This window comes from Ambystoma mexicanum, chromosome 12, assembly GCF_040938575.1.
Source record: "Ambystoma mexicanum isolate Mex_15411 chromosome 12, UKY_AmexF1_1, whole genome shotgun sequence".
Lineage (NCBI taxonomy): Eukaryota > Metazoa > Chordata > Amphibia > Caudata > Ambystomatidae > Ambystoma > Ambystoma mexicanum.
In genome coordinates, this window is record NC_090936.1 from 98,190,654 (window position 1) to 98,207,682 (window position 17,029).

The window sequence follows — 17,029 nt, forward strand, 5'->3', positions numbered from 1 at the left end:
AACTGTTGTTCTCCAGCATGGGTCTGGCATGGATTCACATGCGAACCCTCCCGCCTACCCCTCTGCGGCTCTTCACTTGGTCATACTGCCACTTCACGTGCTACCAAATCTGAAGATGGCTGCCAGAGGCGGGGCTTAGGTAGAGGGCAGTCATTGGCTGTGGTCAGTATGACGCAGAGATCAGTGATTGGTTACTACTACGAAAGACAGATCAGAAACGAAACTGATACTGATTTTTTCTTTACCGAGGATTCCCAGCCTGACGACAGGGAATATTCATGAGCATGTGAATCCATGCCAGACCCATGCTGGAGAACAACAGTTACAGGTAAGTAACTTGTTCCTTATGTACTTTACGTTCCGACCCCAGACCTATGCTTCAGACCAAGCACGCATTGGTTTCCTCATTTCCAATCTAACTGGAAACGCACTGGCCTGGGCTACCCCGCTGGTGACCAGTGCCAGTCCGTTGCCACAGGATTATGGCAACTTTACTGCCCAGTTCAAGGAGGCTTTTGAAAGAAGAGAAACTGCACAAGTCGCAAGCAAGGAATTGCTGGATATCCGACACGGAAAGAGAGATCTTCAGACATACATCTCCACGTTTATGCGGGTGGCCGCAGAATCTGGCTGGGCCGAGAATGCCCAGTACACCATTTTTCACAGAGGTTTGCGTTAAGAGCTGAAAGATGAGTTAGCCAGGGTCTCTCGGCCTCCCACGCTGTCAGACCTGCTTGCTACAGTCCAGCAAATAGACTTTCGATTGTTAGAGAGACGGTCCGAGCGGAGGAAAGGACGCAGTCCACACTTTCTGCCAGAAACCCCACTACTTACACCCTCCTCACCTAGGCAGTCTAAAGAAGAACCAATGCAATTCGGCATCACTCGAGGCTCTCTTTCTACAGATGAATGCAAGAGACGCAGGGATCATAATCTCTGTATGTATTGTGGATCCGACAAGCATCTTTTGAGAGATTGTCCCGAAGTCCCACCACGACGGCTGGGAAACGCTCGCCTCGGAATCAGTAGGGACACATTTCCGAGGGGAGTTACCCAGTCCCGATGTATCCATGTCTGTGACTTCAATAATGCCTTCCGAAGACAACCGTCTCATGGTGGTATCTATAAAACTGGAGATCAAGCAAAAGAATGTCAATGTGCTGGCCCTTATCGACTGTGGGGCAGCCGGGTGTTTCATGGATATTATCTGGGCCAGCAAATCAGGCATAGAATGGATTGAAAAGGAAGAAGATCAGAAGGTCGAAGGAGTTGATGGCAAACCATTAAGCTCTGGTCTCATAATTCATACTTCTACCAAACTCATCATGACAATCATGTAACACTCAGAGTTCATACAGTTCGACCTTATCCGGGCAGCCCACTTTCCCGTGATCTTAGATATCTCTTGGCTTCGCAAGCACAATCCAACCATAGACTGGAGGAACAACCTTCTATCCTTTGGTTCTGATCATTGTCTTCAGTCCTGTCTCCCAGACAATCAGTATCCCGTTACGACCACCACTGCTTCAACTACACAGCCTTCGACGATAGGAGTCCATTCCCTTCCTACTCAGCTATGTGAGTATAGCGAAGTGTTTCTGGAGAAAGACCTACTTGAACTACCTCTGCATCGACTGGAGGACTGCGCTATAGAACTGGAAACTGATGCCCTTATACCATTTAGTCGCATGTTTTCTCTCTCACTCAAGGAGAAAGAGGTTCTTAGACAGTACCTTCATGACAACCTAAGTCCCCAAGAGGTATACGGAGGAGCTCAGGCCTTGTATCGATTATCGTGGTTTCAACCGCATCACCATACGAGACCGGTACCCTATGCCTCTTATAAAAGATGTACTTGAGGCTGTTCGTGGAGCCGTGATATTTTCCAAACTTGACCTGAAGAGATCATACCACCTTCTCCGAGTCTGCTCGGGAGACGAATGGAAGACCGCCTTTCGTACCCCGTTCGGGCATTATGAGTATTGTGTGATGCCTTTCGGCCTGGTTAATGCTCCCTCTATTTTCCAACAGTTCATGGACCGATTGTTCTCCGATCTCCTGTTCCACCAGACCATTGTTTACTTGGATGACATTCTTGTTTCTCTACCTCCCGAACGCTGCATGATATGCATCTACGACAAGTCCTGCAACGGTTAAAGGACAATCATCTTTTGGTCAATCCAACAAGTGGATTTTTTACGCTACTTCTGTGCCTTATTTGGGTTTTGTGCTGTCAGGAGCAGGTATAGAGATGGACCCTCGCAAGGTCAAAGCCATTCTCAAATGGCCTAGTCCCGGTTCTGTCAAAGAAATCCAGCACTTTCTGGGGCTGACCAATTTCTACCCGAAGTTCATCTCTGGGTTTTCTACTACCGTTCTACCCATAACAGCGCTATTAAAGAAGACAGCCACCCCGTTCTCATGGACAGATGAGGCAGAAGAGGCCTTTAATCGAATGAAGGAATTGTTCTGTAGCGCTCCTATCCTACGCCAGCCCGATCAAGAACGATCTTTTATTGTCGAGTCCGACGCATCTGCCACGGCATTAGGTGCGGTGCTATTACAGGAATATGAAGGAATAGAGCACCCTGTGGCTTACGTTTCTAAGACTCTTACTCCCAGTCAAACCAATTATTCTGTGATCGAAAAGGAATTGTTAGCTATGAAAACTGCTTGCGAAGAATGGCGTCATCTTCTTCAGGGCGCTGCTCACCCTTTTCTGCTTCGCACCGACCATAAGAATCTGCAGGTAATACAGCAGATGGAGTGCGTCAACTCATGCCAAGCCCGGTGGGCAAATTTTTTTTTCCCAGTATGATTTCATTTTATCATACTTACCGGGTACCAAGAATATTTTAACGGACGCCCTGTTGAGAATACCTGTTTTTGATTCTGCCTTGGATTATTATTATTATTATTATTATTATTATTATAACAGACCGGAATCTATGTTTCCTCACCAAAAGATAATCGGTCAGATATCCTCCTTTCTGAAGAGAGTTAGGCCTGCCACAAGTGGTCTTCCGTCTCAACCCAAGGGAAGGGCATAGGACATCAAGGTAAAAAAGGATGGACTATGGTACATCTACCAGCGACACTTCCTACCAGACTTGGCGTCCAGACAAACCGCTCTCAAGTGGTGTCATGACGACCCAGTGGCTAGTCATCGGGCACCCACAACACTCTTGACCTTATACGACGCCAGTTCTGGTGGCCTAATCTTTCTAAGGAAGTCATTGAGTATGTTCGCACCTGTCCGATCTGTTGTTCTGCCAAATACAATCTACAGCGTCCAGTAGGGTTACTCCATCAAGAACCTCCACCTACTAGACCATGGGGCGTACTTACTACAGATTTTATTGTGGAACGTCCTCCTTCTGATGGCTGTACCTGCATAATGGTAACCGTGGATACCTTTACCAAGATGGCTCATTTCTCCCCGCTTTCAGGATTGCCTACTGCGGCCAAAATGGCCTCTGTCTTCACCAGAGATATCTTTCGTCTGCATGGGTAACCTGACAAAATAATATCTGATCGCGGAAGTCAGTATGCTTCCCGTTTCTGGAAAGAACTGTGCAAGGGTCTTGGGATTGAACGAGCCATGTCCTCGGGTTACCACCCTCAAACTAACGGTCAGACCGAATGTCTGAACGCCTCTCTTGAACAGTATCTACGCTGTTATATAAACCATCAGCAGGACAACTGGGTTGCTTTGTTACCAACAGCCGAGTTCGCCTACAATAACGCACAGCACAGTGCGACTACCCTGAGTCCTTTTTACTGTTTCTACGGTTTTCATCCACGATTTTTGCCCACTCAAGTATCCTCTTTCTCCCAGGTTCCATCGGTGGATGCTGTTATAGCTAATATATCTCAGGCCCATCGGATTGCTAAAGAAGGTCTACTGGACAGTCAGCGTAGATCTAGTGTTCGTGCCAATCTACGTCGTCTACCATCGCCCTCTTGGGACAAGGGCACGAATGTCTGGCTTTCTACTAAATATCTGCCTCGGCCCTCAAAGCTGTCCCCAAGGTTCCTTGGCCCATTTCCCATTCTGGAACGGATAAATCCAGTTGCCTACCGGCTACAACTACCCCATCATTTGAGGCGGATTCATCTGGTCTTTCATTCCTCTCCACTCAAGGAGTACAAGAATGATCAGTATAACTGATCCTTGCCTACTTGCCCTCCCATGTTGGACACATCAGCTGAGGAATACGAAGTAGCAGCTATCCTGGATTCCCGTTACCAGAAAGATCAGTTAGAGTACCTGGTTCACTGGAAGGGATATGGTCATTCAGAAGACTCTTGGAAGCCTGTTCATCTTCATGCCCCCAAATTGGTTCGCCGATTTCATCGCCAATTTCCAGATAAATCTGATGGTCCGGTCTTAAGAAGGGAGCATACTGTCATGCGTATCCCTCGCATGCCCTCTTGGCGGCTGTGGAGCGCTTGGAGGCTGCGCCTCCATTAGAATGTTCCACCTACTGTTCTTCCACTTCCTGGTGTCTCGCTCTAGTCTTTTGTGTCTTTTCTCTCTTTGGTATTTAGCCACACCCCTTTGCGCTGCTCGGCGTGTTGCAACCTCTTTGCTTTCGCTTTTGGTTTAATACGCTAGTGATATTCTCTCTGCTCTATGTATTTTCTCTCCTTCCTGGTCCGCTACTCTCCTGTGCGGGGCCTCTTTTGTTTTGCGTTCCGTATCCATTTCCGGGTTTGACTTGTACCTCTGTTTTGGTCTCGCTATTCCTTTTTTCCGCCTGTGCTTACCTTCCATGTGAATTTCCTCCTCATCTCTCTTTGGTTTACCTTCACCCCTGCTTACCTGGGTGTTCGCTCCGCCATTCTGTCCCGGTGTCTCTTTTCAGTAGCAGGATCACCAGCCCTCTGGTTCAGCTACGCCGCTCCATTGCAGTCTCTATACCGGACGCACTCTGCATTACGAGTGTAAGTCACACCAGTTGGATTCTTTGACTTACCTGCGGAGTCGCCCCTGCAAGATTCACTGCAAAGACTTTCCGAACAGTTCCAAGAGAAACTCAGTCAACCGTAACTGCAGCATAGACGCCGAACCAACTAAGAGTTTTTTTTGTGCCTTTGTTTTTTTTTTCCTCTTACTGGCACTCGCGGAAGGGGGTCCTCTGCTGGACCTGCTTGTACAGGCGGCAGAGTGGCTTCCGTCCATGGGAGGCCGTACCTCTACTAAAAAAGAAATCCTGACAAAGGGAAGAAGAAGCACCAGAAGTCAGTTACAACAAGCAAAGGTGAAGAGGAGGGTGGTGAGGTATTAAGTGAAATTGAAGAAGATTCCGTATTTGACACCTATACCCTCGTCCCATAGGTTTTTTTAGTATGATGTCATCATTATGACATGTTTTTGGTTTATAAGGTACTGTTTTGTATGAGAGCTCTCAGAGCTGCAAACCTATTGCTTGTATGTTGTCCCTGCTTTATTTTGGATGTCATTAAAGCTGGATTTTGCCTTTCACGTTGACCATTTCCGTCATTGAGTGGGAGTTGTACTGGCTCCTCATCTACTGAATATATCTGGAGTTTTCAAGGCCATTATTACACCCCAAATCCATCTAAGTACGACAAATTTCCTTTCCCTAAATACATCCAAGTGCGACACAATTCCGGTCCCCACAGTGAAACTAATTACAACACATTTCCTGCCCCCAAATTACAGCTAGGTTTAATACATTTCCTACCCACAAAATCCATCTAAATGCCGCACGTTTCCTGCCCCCAAATTACAGCTGGGTGTAATACATTTTGTGACAAAGCACAAGGCATTGTCTCTTCTCCAAAAGGAGGTACCCCTTCTTATGACATTGGGGACAACCATTTGGAGAGAACGTGGTATCCCCATAATTTACCTGAGCCTAGATCACATTGCGACAACCCCATCTCTAATAAAGTCATGAGTTATGGTCACGCTACCATTCCCCTAGAAAGTACTGGAATGAAGGAGAATAGGCGATCCCTTTCCCAATACTGTGATGAAGAAGACCTCCATTGACCCACAAGGGAACCGCAAGATCAATCATACAGCTAATCACTGTTCAGCTTTTTTTGGTACCTCATAGAGGCTAACATATCGCCAATGAAGACCGTGCATGTTACTTGTTTAATGATTTTAGTTAGAGTTCAAGGGTAGTTTGTATAAAACATGACAGGGATATATTGGATGATACTCTAGAATTAAATGTGCACTGTAATATACATGAGCCAATGTTGCTAGTTGCGTTCGGCCTCTCGTTGCATTGCCAGTGTATGCTGAGGCAAACCAGAAAAGGACTCGGAACTACAGTTTGCCATGTTGAGTGGATGTTTTATTGTAATACAAAGAAAACGCCTATCTACCCCTACTGCTATGAAGGAAGTTTCCTGTTTGGCCTACTAAAAATAAAGGGTGCTCGTCAAAGTCAAAAGAAATAATTCTGAATCCAAATCCTTTTCAGCTAACTGGCCCTACCACTTAGCAAAAAGGAGGAGGCCAGAGAAACAGCCTCTGTCCATGGCTTCTGCCTGGCCCAATCATTTGGATCTCATTTGCAAGTTCATCAATGTCCCAGAACACTGTTCACAACCTCTCTGCGGGTTCTGTAGGTCAAATCTCAGTTCTTTACAATTCTCTTTCCTCAAGAAGAAAAGGCTTTCCTAATACAATTCCACCAATTTCGACTTGGTTCAGTACAATTTTCTTGTTTTGTACTTAAGCACTGGAACATCCCAGGTTCTTTCTCTCTCTGCGGGTATCTTCATTATATTTTGTGGCTCTTGGACTTCCCAAAGTCCTCTGGCCTTCTGACAGGCTTACTTTGTTTTGACCACAGTGGGGCGTCTGCCCATTTGGGTTTTCTTGGCTCCCGTAAACCTGGTGGCTTTCACAGCCTCGCAGGTTAGTGTCTCTCAGTTTCTCTGGACTCTCCAAAGTCCTCTGGCCCTCTGCTAAGCTTGCTTTAGAAGGGCCTTGGTAGCGCATCTGCGCATTCAGGTTTTCTCTGCTCCTGTAACCGTTGTGGCTTCAGTAGCCTCGAAGCTGAAAGTCTGTTGGCTTCTCAAGGCTCCCCAAATCCCTGTGGCCTTCTGATAGGCTTACTTTATCTTGCTTTCGGATGGGTGTCCACCTGTTTCATTTTTCTCTTCTCCTAGAAGCCTTGTCGCTTTCCCAGCCTCGATTCTTAAAGTCTCTCGGTTTCTGAGGACTCTCCGAAGCCATCTGACCCTCTAACAGGCTTGCTTTGACTCGACCTAGGTAGGACGTATGCCTGCCCGGGTTTATCAAGCTCCCGTAACCTTTGTAGTTTTCCCAGCCTCAAATGTCTCTCTTCCTCCCTCTCAGTGGTGTTACATCTTTGCAAGTGTTCACTTCCCTTCGGCTGCTTGGCTCAGCAACTAATACATTTCTCGTGCAGAGCTCGCTTTTCGGGGTCTTTGCTGCAGTCTAGTCTCACCGTCGGTTAGCGGGCCCCAGGACCACCACGACTCATCTGGTTGTGCCACCAGGTGAGATGGTTGCTTTACCGTCCCTGTCTCCTTCTTGACACAGGCTTCTTTGTCAGTCAGGACACCAGCCTTCTGGCGTCTTGTGAGTGTCCCCATCGCTCTCCACGCTACCGCTGGCTCTGCGGTCTTGCATGGCTCTGCCCCTCCAGGAAATCTCTCTGCCAGAGGCTTGCCTCTACGTTGGATTCTTCCTCTCTGATACAAAGTTCCTTGAGGTTTTAAGTACGTCATCAGAAACTAAAGCGTGTGTGACGAATGCTCGGATGTCGCCCCTTTTTCCTTCGGAGGAGCCCCTTCCAGTGATGATATTTCAAGAAGGCGGCAGCATGTTCACACTACATCCCAACCATCCTCTTCCTGACACAGCACACTAATCCATACTGGGACAAAGAAGATGCACGAAGCAATGCAGAGTGCCCCACAGAATGAACATGAGCAGCCTAGACGTGGAACAAGTACTGGGACGAATAGGAGGAGTAGAGGCATGAAGAGTACTCCTGGGAACTATCTTGAGCAGTATAGTTGTTGCCAGTTGTTCATTGGTCCAAAGGGAGTAGAAATAGAAGAGGAAAACCAGGAGGAACAGGGAGCAGGGACCACTGTGTTGTAACAGAAGGGGCTGTGGACCATTGTACTACCCAGATAGAGGGGGGCCCCTGAACCCCAGCAGTCTGTGGGGAACTCTGGGGAAACCAGGAGAACCAGTCTGTCTCCCAGAAAGGGGGGGGAAACCTTGGGCACCAGCTGTGTGCAAGAAACTAAGGGAAGCTGTAGGCTCGCTCACTGGGGGAACCAGGGAACCAGGGGAACCAGAGAGAGAGTGGTCCTCTGAGGAGGAACAGCAGGAGCCATAGCATAGATGTAGACCGAAAAGGGAGAAAGCTGCTGCGGAGCTAGTCCAGTGGAGAAAGGTCATTCAAGCAAAGAAGGAGAAACTCCTGACAACCCTGAGGGTCAGTACGGGTGGAGAGAAAGCATGACACCGACCAGAGGAAGGCAGCCAGAGCTGAGTGGCTATGGTTCAGAGTAGGACACAGAGAGAAGGGGAAACTCCACGCTAGACAGCAGGCATCCAGGAAGACCCAAGACCATTGCGGACCATGAGATAAGGTATGTGGATGGACGGGGAGGTGCCAGGGGCCCCTAGAGAATGGTGGAAGACGTAGTGGAAGCAGTAGATAGGCCAGGGGAAGGAAGCCACTTTCCCTGGTGTCATGATCTGCCCAGGAACCCTGGGAACAACTGAATTGCAAGAAAGCCTGAGAAAGGTTAGGTGGAGGAAGTCATCCCCCTAGTATTGATGACTGCAAGAGATATGTTGTTTGAAGGCAAGAAAAGGAAATGCATCCTTGTGGTGCTTATGAAACAGAAGGAAGAAGCTAGGGGGCCGGAAGACAACCCTGCTGGCACAGGAGAACTTTGGTATGGTAAAAAACCAGTGGAAGGGGATCATCCTGGCTGGTGTAACAGGAAGTTTGAGACTTTGAGAACTGTTAGGAGGGGGGAGACCTTTCTGAACTTTAGTTTTAATCTTCTTTTGGGCATCTTTACTCGTGGAACTTTGGTTATTTTCCACAGAACCCTGGAAGCTACAGTGAATCCCCTTTTCACATTATCCTTAGTTACAAGACTAAGGGACAGAAATAGGTTTGACACAGTACTGTCGACACATTTTTATTTGAACATTCTGACGGAGACATTAGTAAGTTTGGCTGAGGCAGGGACCCCCTGTCGGCTTTAGGGAAAGGTAGGAGTTTCCCCAACCCCTTTTTACTTTCAATAAAGTTTATAACAATCAAACAATCAAAATGCCACCTCGGTGGCATTTGCCTTCCTCTGCACCCTTACAGGTGTGTCTGTCCTCTTTGACTGTGGAGTTTAGGCGGGATCCAGCATTACCTGCCAAGGAGATTGAAGAAATGTCACTGTTCGGTAAATCCAAAACAAGGTTTACAACAGTTTATCCAATTACCATGTAGGCACGATGTGATGAATCGCGGACGTTTGTCCCTTCTCCCCAACGCCACACTCCTGTGATTCTAGGGAAGTGAGCCCGGTCTGTGACACCCTCCCTAGGGGTCGAGGCAAGTGGGACCTCACCGGGAGAGACTACCTCTTATGAGACAAGGACTCCCGTTCCTGTGAGGAACTCCCTAAAACTGTGCACACCATGGCTTACATGAGATGCTCCATAATTCCAGAAACTGTTAAGCACCAGGAATGGCACAAGGAAACACTTGATAGGCATCATTATCACAGAAGAAAAACATTTCCATTTAAATCGATATATTCAATTCACGTAGACGAGTACTTTAAATAACGTCTACTCTGTGAGAGAGCGAGAGAAGCCAGAGAGACAAGAGCGTACACTGTGATGAATCACGGGTTTCAGTCACTTCTCCCCAGTGGGGAGACTTTCCTTATGAGGCTAGGTATGTGAGCCTGCTACGTAATGATCCCCCTAGGAGTGGCAGTAAGTGGGACCTCACAGGGAGAGACTCCCTCTGAGGGACAGGGACTCCCATTCCACTGAGGAACTCGCTGAAACTCTTCCATGTGACACCATGGGAACACCATTAAACCAAACCACTGTATGCTGTTGTAATACAAGATTCAAGATTCTCCTTGAAGAACAATATATTGCAAACACCATGAAGAAGAAGAATGATGAAAGAGTAATAATGATTACCTGGTCTGGGCCCAATAGTACTGTGATGAAGAAGATTGAACCAAGAATGAAGAGTTCAACAAACAGAGAGGATGGACTCTGATTCTCCACTGGGGAGGACCCAGCAACCTGTAATGAAAAGGGAAGAAGGACTTTTCTTAGAGAGTGAGAGAAAGGAAGCCCAGGAGTTTCGAATCAGTAAAGTAATTGCTAGAACAGCAGACCAAGGGATCCTCTATCGGGAGGAAGGCAGAAGGTGTTGTTGGCCAGAAGCCTCGAAGAAGACCGAGGCCGACGAGCAGAGGGCAGCAAAACCCCAAGAAGGAGGAGCAGGCAAGAGCGGTGGCGTGACCCTCGAGGGGTGGACTGATGAGTCCTACAACTATCCTGAGACCGTTAGAGCCTTGAAGCTGCTGAGAAGAATCCAAAGCAGACAGAATGAGAAACCAAGCTGTCCTGAAAACGTATTAAGTCCCGCTCCTGCGAACAGGCCCGCTGACGCCACCCCTCGAAAACAAGGTAACAGGGACGATGGGAGACCTGGGAGGGAACACAGCAATAAAGAATACGGTCAACCTACTCTGAACACTGCAGACTCAGCCTACTCATCCAAGATAGTGACCCGAAGTTGAGAAGACTAACAAACACTCTGGGACTCAGCCTACTCGTCTGTAAGGAAAGCATGGTATCAAAGTAAGAGACACAAGTGATCATGGGTCAAGGGTGTTTATTAAACTGTAAAATGGGTGCGATAAAGGTAATCCAAACCTAAACCTAAATCTAAGATGGGAGAAAGCTACGAGCATCAAATAATAATGATACAGTCCTAGTGGAGTTTAGTCAACTAAAAAGGGCCTATACTAAAAAAATAAAAGATTGCCAATCCTTACCGCTATGCTACAAAATAGTGTGGGATAATGTTCACAAGAAAAGAAAGAAGTGTTCACAAAATGATAAGTCAGGATTTTATGGCCGGGGTTTCCCTTTTCCACGTTTTTAGCATGGGACAAGGTGGCACTCTTGAGCACAGCACACTCCTGGACCTCTCTGAAACTAGGTTATAGTTCCCTTTCTCAATATAAGGGCTTTCTGTACTCAAGTCTCTTTCATGCAAAGTCTCTTGCTTCAGAGGGCCTGATGTGCCATAAACAACAAAACAAAAGTTCCTTTTATTTTTCTTCACGTCAGGCGATTACTCTTCACCCTTGGATACCCCTCAGCCGGGCTGTGATCTTTCTCTTAACGTTTAGCCTCGCTCAGTCGGGTTCATACTTGTCATCACAATGTTCACGGGTGTATTACTGCTCACCCTAATTCACATGCATCCCTCAGCCGGGTTCACATTTGCCAAAATAACAGTTCAGTTAGCTTTACCACAATGCAGGATTCACTTCCCTTAGCTTTCTCCTGGTTTCCCTCCATGGGGTTCACGTTACCATTTTAGCATAGTTCAACATAAAATCATTCTAGACCCCTTAGGCCGTTCCCTTACCTAAGTCTGGGTCTTAGCCCCCAGTCAGGCTTTCCCTTAAGCCCCCAGTCAGGCTTTCCCTAAAGCCTCCAGTCAGGCTTCCTTGTTCAGGAGAGGGGCACCAGACAGAGACCTTCAAATGAGCGCACACGTGGCGCCAGACCACTCTGTCTCTGGTGACAATTTCACTCACAAAGTTCCCAAGGGTCTCTCTCTCTCTCTCCCGGGCTTGACCTCTTCTTAGGGTTCACAAAGGGCCTCCCTCTTCCGGGTTCAGACCCTGCTCCCAAAGGTTCTCCAAAAGTCCACAAGGGGTCTCCCTCTGCCAGGCTCAGACCCCTCTGCCAAGGTTCACAAAGGGCCTCCCTCTGCCGGGCTCAGACCCTCTTACAAAGCTCACAATCTTCTCACCAAGAAGGCTTACCTCAGCCGGGCTCAAGCCTCCTTTCAAAGTTCACAATCCACAAAAAGGGTTTTGGGACTTCTAGTCCCAGAATGCATTATCATGATATTGCTCCCACTTCTCAGCTCCCCAAAACAGAATTGTATGGCATTGGGAGCTGCAGGAGATAAAAGGGGATAACACTTGGTTGCGGTGCTGCTGCGTTGGTGTGCCATAGTCTGCCTTTCATTGCTGCTGTTACTGAGAATGAGGAGTTTAATTAACTTATGCCCCACTCCCGACTCAGTGTGTTGTCAGTGTGTTTGTGGAGTGGAGGTGGTGAATCGTGGACACGAATCTGGAGGTGAGGCGAGAGACTGACGGACCATCAAGGACCCAGAGGCGTTGCTAGAGGGGGGCCAAGGGAGCTATAGCCCTGGGTCTTTTGGTTGTAGGCCCAGATAGAAGCCCAGGAGCTACAACCAAAAGGCTATAGCTAGCCCGAGTCCCAACAGTCTCAATATTAGCGTAGCATAACCCCAGACTTATTCCTGACCTAGCAACACCACTGCCCAGAGCCAAGCAAGGACTTACATCAACACAGGTAACAGGAGGAGTGGTGTTGCATTATTTGCCCAGAGAGTTGCTAAAATTGCTAATCTGGGCAGAATTGTGTGAGATTCTTCTGTCGTTGAACCCACTCCCCTGCGGCAATCCCCGTGGACTTCTTCCCCGACCTCCTCCCCAGGGGTAGACCTAGAAAACCACTCCCTCAATCGGTCTGCTAGTGCCACTGCATACCTTTTTGAAGAGCAGCGGTCAAACCGAGTCCAGCGGCACTCCTGAATCCCGAATACTAGTTCTAAGGACATCTGAGGGAAGGAGCAACGCTTGTGACCAAAACCAATTTCAAACGCAAGCGTTCCGGACCCCGGAGGAATTGGCTAACACGGTCCCTCAAAATAAAGACCAGTTGGGTCGTCAGAGTGAGGTAATAGTCAAATTAATACCAGTGAATAACAAATTGCATGCAGTAACTGAAAGAGAGGAGAGCAGACAACCCTCGAACAAGGGGTGTAACCCTCGAATTTGCCAGAACCATGAAGGCATTGCGCCCACAACCGCAAAAAATCCCTCAACCAAAGGAGGCTACATGAACACACCCTCCTCGGAGAATGCCACTATGGGTAAAACAGGAGAGTGCGTAGAGACAAAATTAAGAAGTAAATCGCTGTCAAATTTTAAAATATATATACTGGCACTTCAAGCTGAAATAACCTGCCCAACAACCCAACCTGTCAAACACCAAATGGAAAGGAAGGACGAAAACGTCTTCAAAGTACATTCCGCATCGACTCAGGAGAATGAATGACACGACTTTGCAGATGTAGACCTGCTTTAACCCCACATTTACTTCACACTCAAATACAGGAAAAACAACAAAGAGCTAATGCAGAGGGAAAAGGCCAAGAAGCCGATAGGATCCCTCCTCAACAGATTGATCCAGCTGGAGAAACAGGGAGTGCCCCCCAGCACCCCAAAACCAAATCCATCAATATTTTGAGGAGCAGCCTGCTGGCAATGGCAACGAGGCCACAGAAGAGCTTAATGTGGCAACCCCGGTGTTCAAGTCAAACCTTGGAGACTAACAAAATCCAAGAACTGGCTGGGAAACTGCATTTAAACACAGGCGGTGGCCCCCTCGCAGCTCGTCTCGCGAAAGACATCGGCAGCCTCACCCTGCAATTAAGTGTGACCCACCCGCAAAGGGCCAGAAAGAGATCCATATTGGAAGCAGGAACAGACTTTGACCCTATGTGCTCTTCCAATACAAAAAAACAAAAATCGATTAGTGAAGCCAAGGCCGCCTCAGGCATACGAGAAAAACTGTCTGAGATGATGGACAGGCTGAGAGATGTCAAAAGAGAGGACCATGCAAGAACTACAGAAGCAACGAGCACAATCACTAAGCTCAAGTGAGGACTCAAGTCAAGACTCTGACCTGGAAGTAGAGGGAACAACATTGTATAGAAACAAAGGGCAGAAAAGTCAAATGGAAGATGCACAAAAGAAAGGGACAGGGAGCCCAGTAGGTGGGAAGAACAATGCGCGTCACTACAAGCCGCAATTGGATCAATGGTCACCATTACCCTGTCACCTTTCCTGAAATTATATGAAAATGTAAGCAACCACTTCAAGGACCAATCCACCCTCCTTGCCCTGATAAACTCTAAGGTCATCTTCATAGAATCGCACATTGAAGCATCACGAAAAAGAAGAGCAAAGGAAAAAGGGACTGAGTGGGTGATTTTTAAAACACTGATCGATTTAATTGAGGAGGCTAGAGTTCACAAAAAGGCTTTTTTGGAGTGCTTCTGGGATACCATAAAACTGATGAAATCTCAAGATGTACCCAGGATAACACCAATGAGACAACAGGAGGTTGGAATTAAGGGCCACGGAACTACTGTAGTGGACGAACAGTCATGTCCGTTCAGTATAGGTGCAGAGGAGCCTTTTCCAGAAGTCAGTAGGAACCATCCTCAAGAAAACTTGCAAAAGTCCACTGGCTCCCCATGACGCAACTGGGCAGTACTATTGAGCGGAAAACGAGAAAAGAAGGGGGCAACTTAAACGCTACCAGTCCCATACCATCTACTAATGGCTGCAGCCATGAGCTGTCCATAACTGAGCAAGGTAGATGTGGGGTTGACCCCAGGACCACAATGACGAATACAGATAACTTCCCATTTTTTGGGAAGGAGGGCCAAAAAGCAAAGCAATAAGGAAAACAAAACATGTACTACTGACTATGCCCAAAAACACACCTATTGGCAAAACATCAAAAGGCATAGGAGCGAGGAATTTTTATAAGGAACCTAAGAACTATATCAAATGCTCAACCTATTTCCTCAAAAAGAACAGAAAAGGAAGTATGGATGACCTCAAGTCACCCAAGATGTCCTTTAAACCTCTGGTTAGATCTTGCAGATCCCCATCACTTGAAATAGACCCTCGCTGACCCAGAGAGAAAACTTCAGAAACCTCAAAAAAAAGTCATCCTGCAAATGATACTCCATTTGAAACCTTGGAAGAGAAACGGTCTAGAATGACCATTAAACAGACAGCCCCTCTAGGGCATCAGTCATCACTAATAAATAAAATGCTAGAACAATCGCATAAGGATAGATGTCTAGAAACAGGGAATTATCATGGGAGAGATCGGAGACAAAGCTGGCAGGCAACTATGAAGCAACCTATTAGGTCTAACTCATCGGAAAAGCATAACTTTGCATTGGAAAAGTGATCTTGGAGAGGGTGCTTAAAGCAGATGATGGTTTAATCCTGAATCAAACCAACATAATGAGTCTATTTCTCCACATACCACAACTATGTGTAATGGAATCAAAAGTTATCAGAATAGTTTATTTCCTAAACAAACACGAAAACAACTGTGTATGTCTACATCTGAGATCTTCAGCCCTAACAACTCTGTTGGTGAAGGCAGCTGATGACCTGCAAGCTTTGGGTGTTAACCTAAAAGAATGCAGAACTCCATTTACCAAATGCTGGGATTGTTCAAATTTCAAGTAAATGGAGGAAGCCCAAGAACATAGCAAAGGTCAGAATACAGAAGATAGTGGATCAAGCAAACCTGAAAGAGCCAGTCTGGTCACTCTACCTGGCCCGGATCGCCTGGTGTTCACTATCAGGCGAACAAACCAAGAGAAAAACAACGGGAGCTGTATTGAGCCAGCAGTGGAGGTAGTTCAATCTTGGGATTGGTTGCCAAGAGCTCTTAGCATTATACCCCATGAATAAAGCACAGCACGGAACGGCCCTGGAACGCACAAATAGGATCATGGAATACTAGAGGATTCACCCATTTATTTCAGGCACTTGATCCTGGCTTGGTGAAACTAGACATAATATGCCTTCAGGAATCATGGTTAAGGGAGACACCGCTGCTAGATGGCTATACTGGCTATCTCAATAAAGCAACAAAAGGGGCCAGGGGAAGATCTAGCTCAGGCCTACTAACATTCATAAATAACCATTCCTTGGTAAGGTCCTAAGAGTAATACACCCAAATCCTCTTACGCAAATAATAATAATGAAGTTAATGGATGGTATGGAAGAAGTACAGAGAAACTTGGCAGTATTCAAATTATACTGGAATCCCAACACAAAGGAAAATCGATCCTTCATCGAGTGTGTTATGAAATGGATAGACTTGCTTCATGTGAAAATGGATGGGGAACGATTGGATTATCATATGTGGTGATCTGAATATAGATTGCCTACACTTAAGCCCGAGAAACTCTGGAGAATCAGTAAAAAGGAAGGGAAACAAATTACGAGATGCCCGGAGTGGCTGGCGGAAACGGTCTCTTGGGAGATTCTCATGGTAAACGGCCAGGTTGAGGGGGACCAGATGGGAGCCCCAACCTCGCACTTAAGATTCTCTAGTGCAAACATGGACTACTTTTTCGTGGCATTTACAATTTTCCTGAGAATATCCTCTCTGAAGGTAATTCCTACAAAACATAGTGATCATGATCTCCTGGTACTGACGTGCGCAAGACGATGTCAACCTCTTCTGGGCCACTCGAAGTTAAAAAGCTGGAAGCAGACTTTGTCAGTCGAACCAGGAAAAAATAGACTATGTATTAAACCAGATGAAGCTCCTCAACTCACAAAGAGATTAATAGCTTGGCAACAGACAGAGGACTAAGACGTAGACTACGAACCCAGACTGAAGGAACGAAAACCATGTTTAAACGTAAGCGTGTATCTGATCCTGTAATGACCTACAAAAAACGTCTGCTGAACCGTGATCTTATAATCCTTAGGGCTCTCCCACCTACATTGAGGAGGGAGGTAACAAAAAGAAGGAAACAGCAATACAAGAAGTGGGTCATATCATATCGAGCTGTCCTTTATCAAAACGACGCAGAATGTATGATGTGGGCCATCGACTCAAAAAATACGAGAA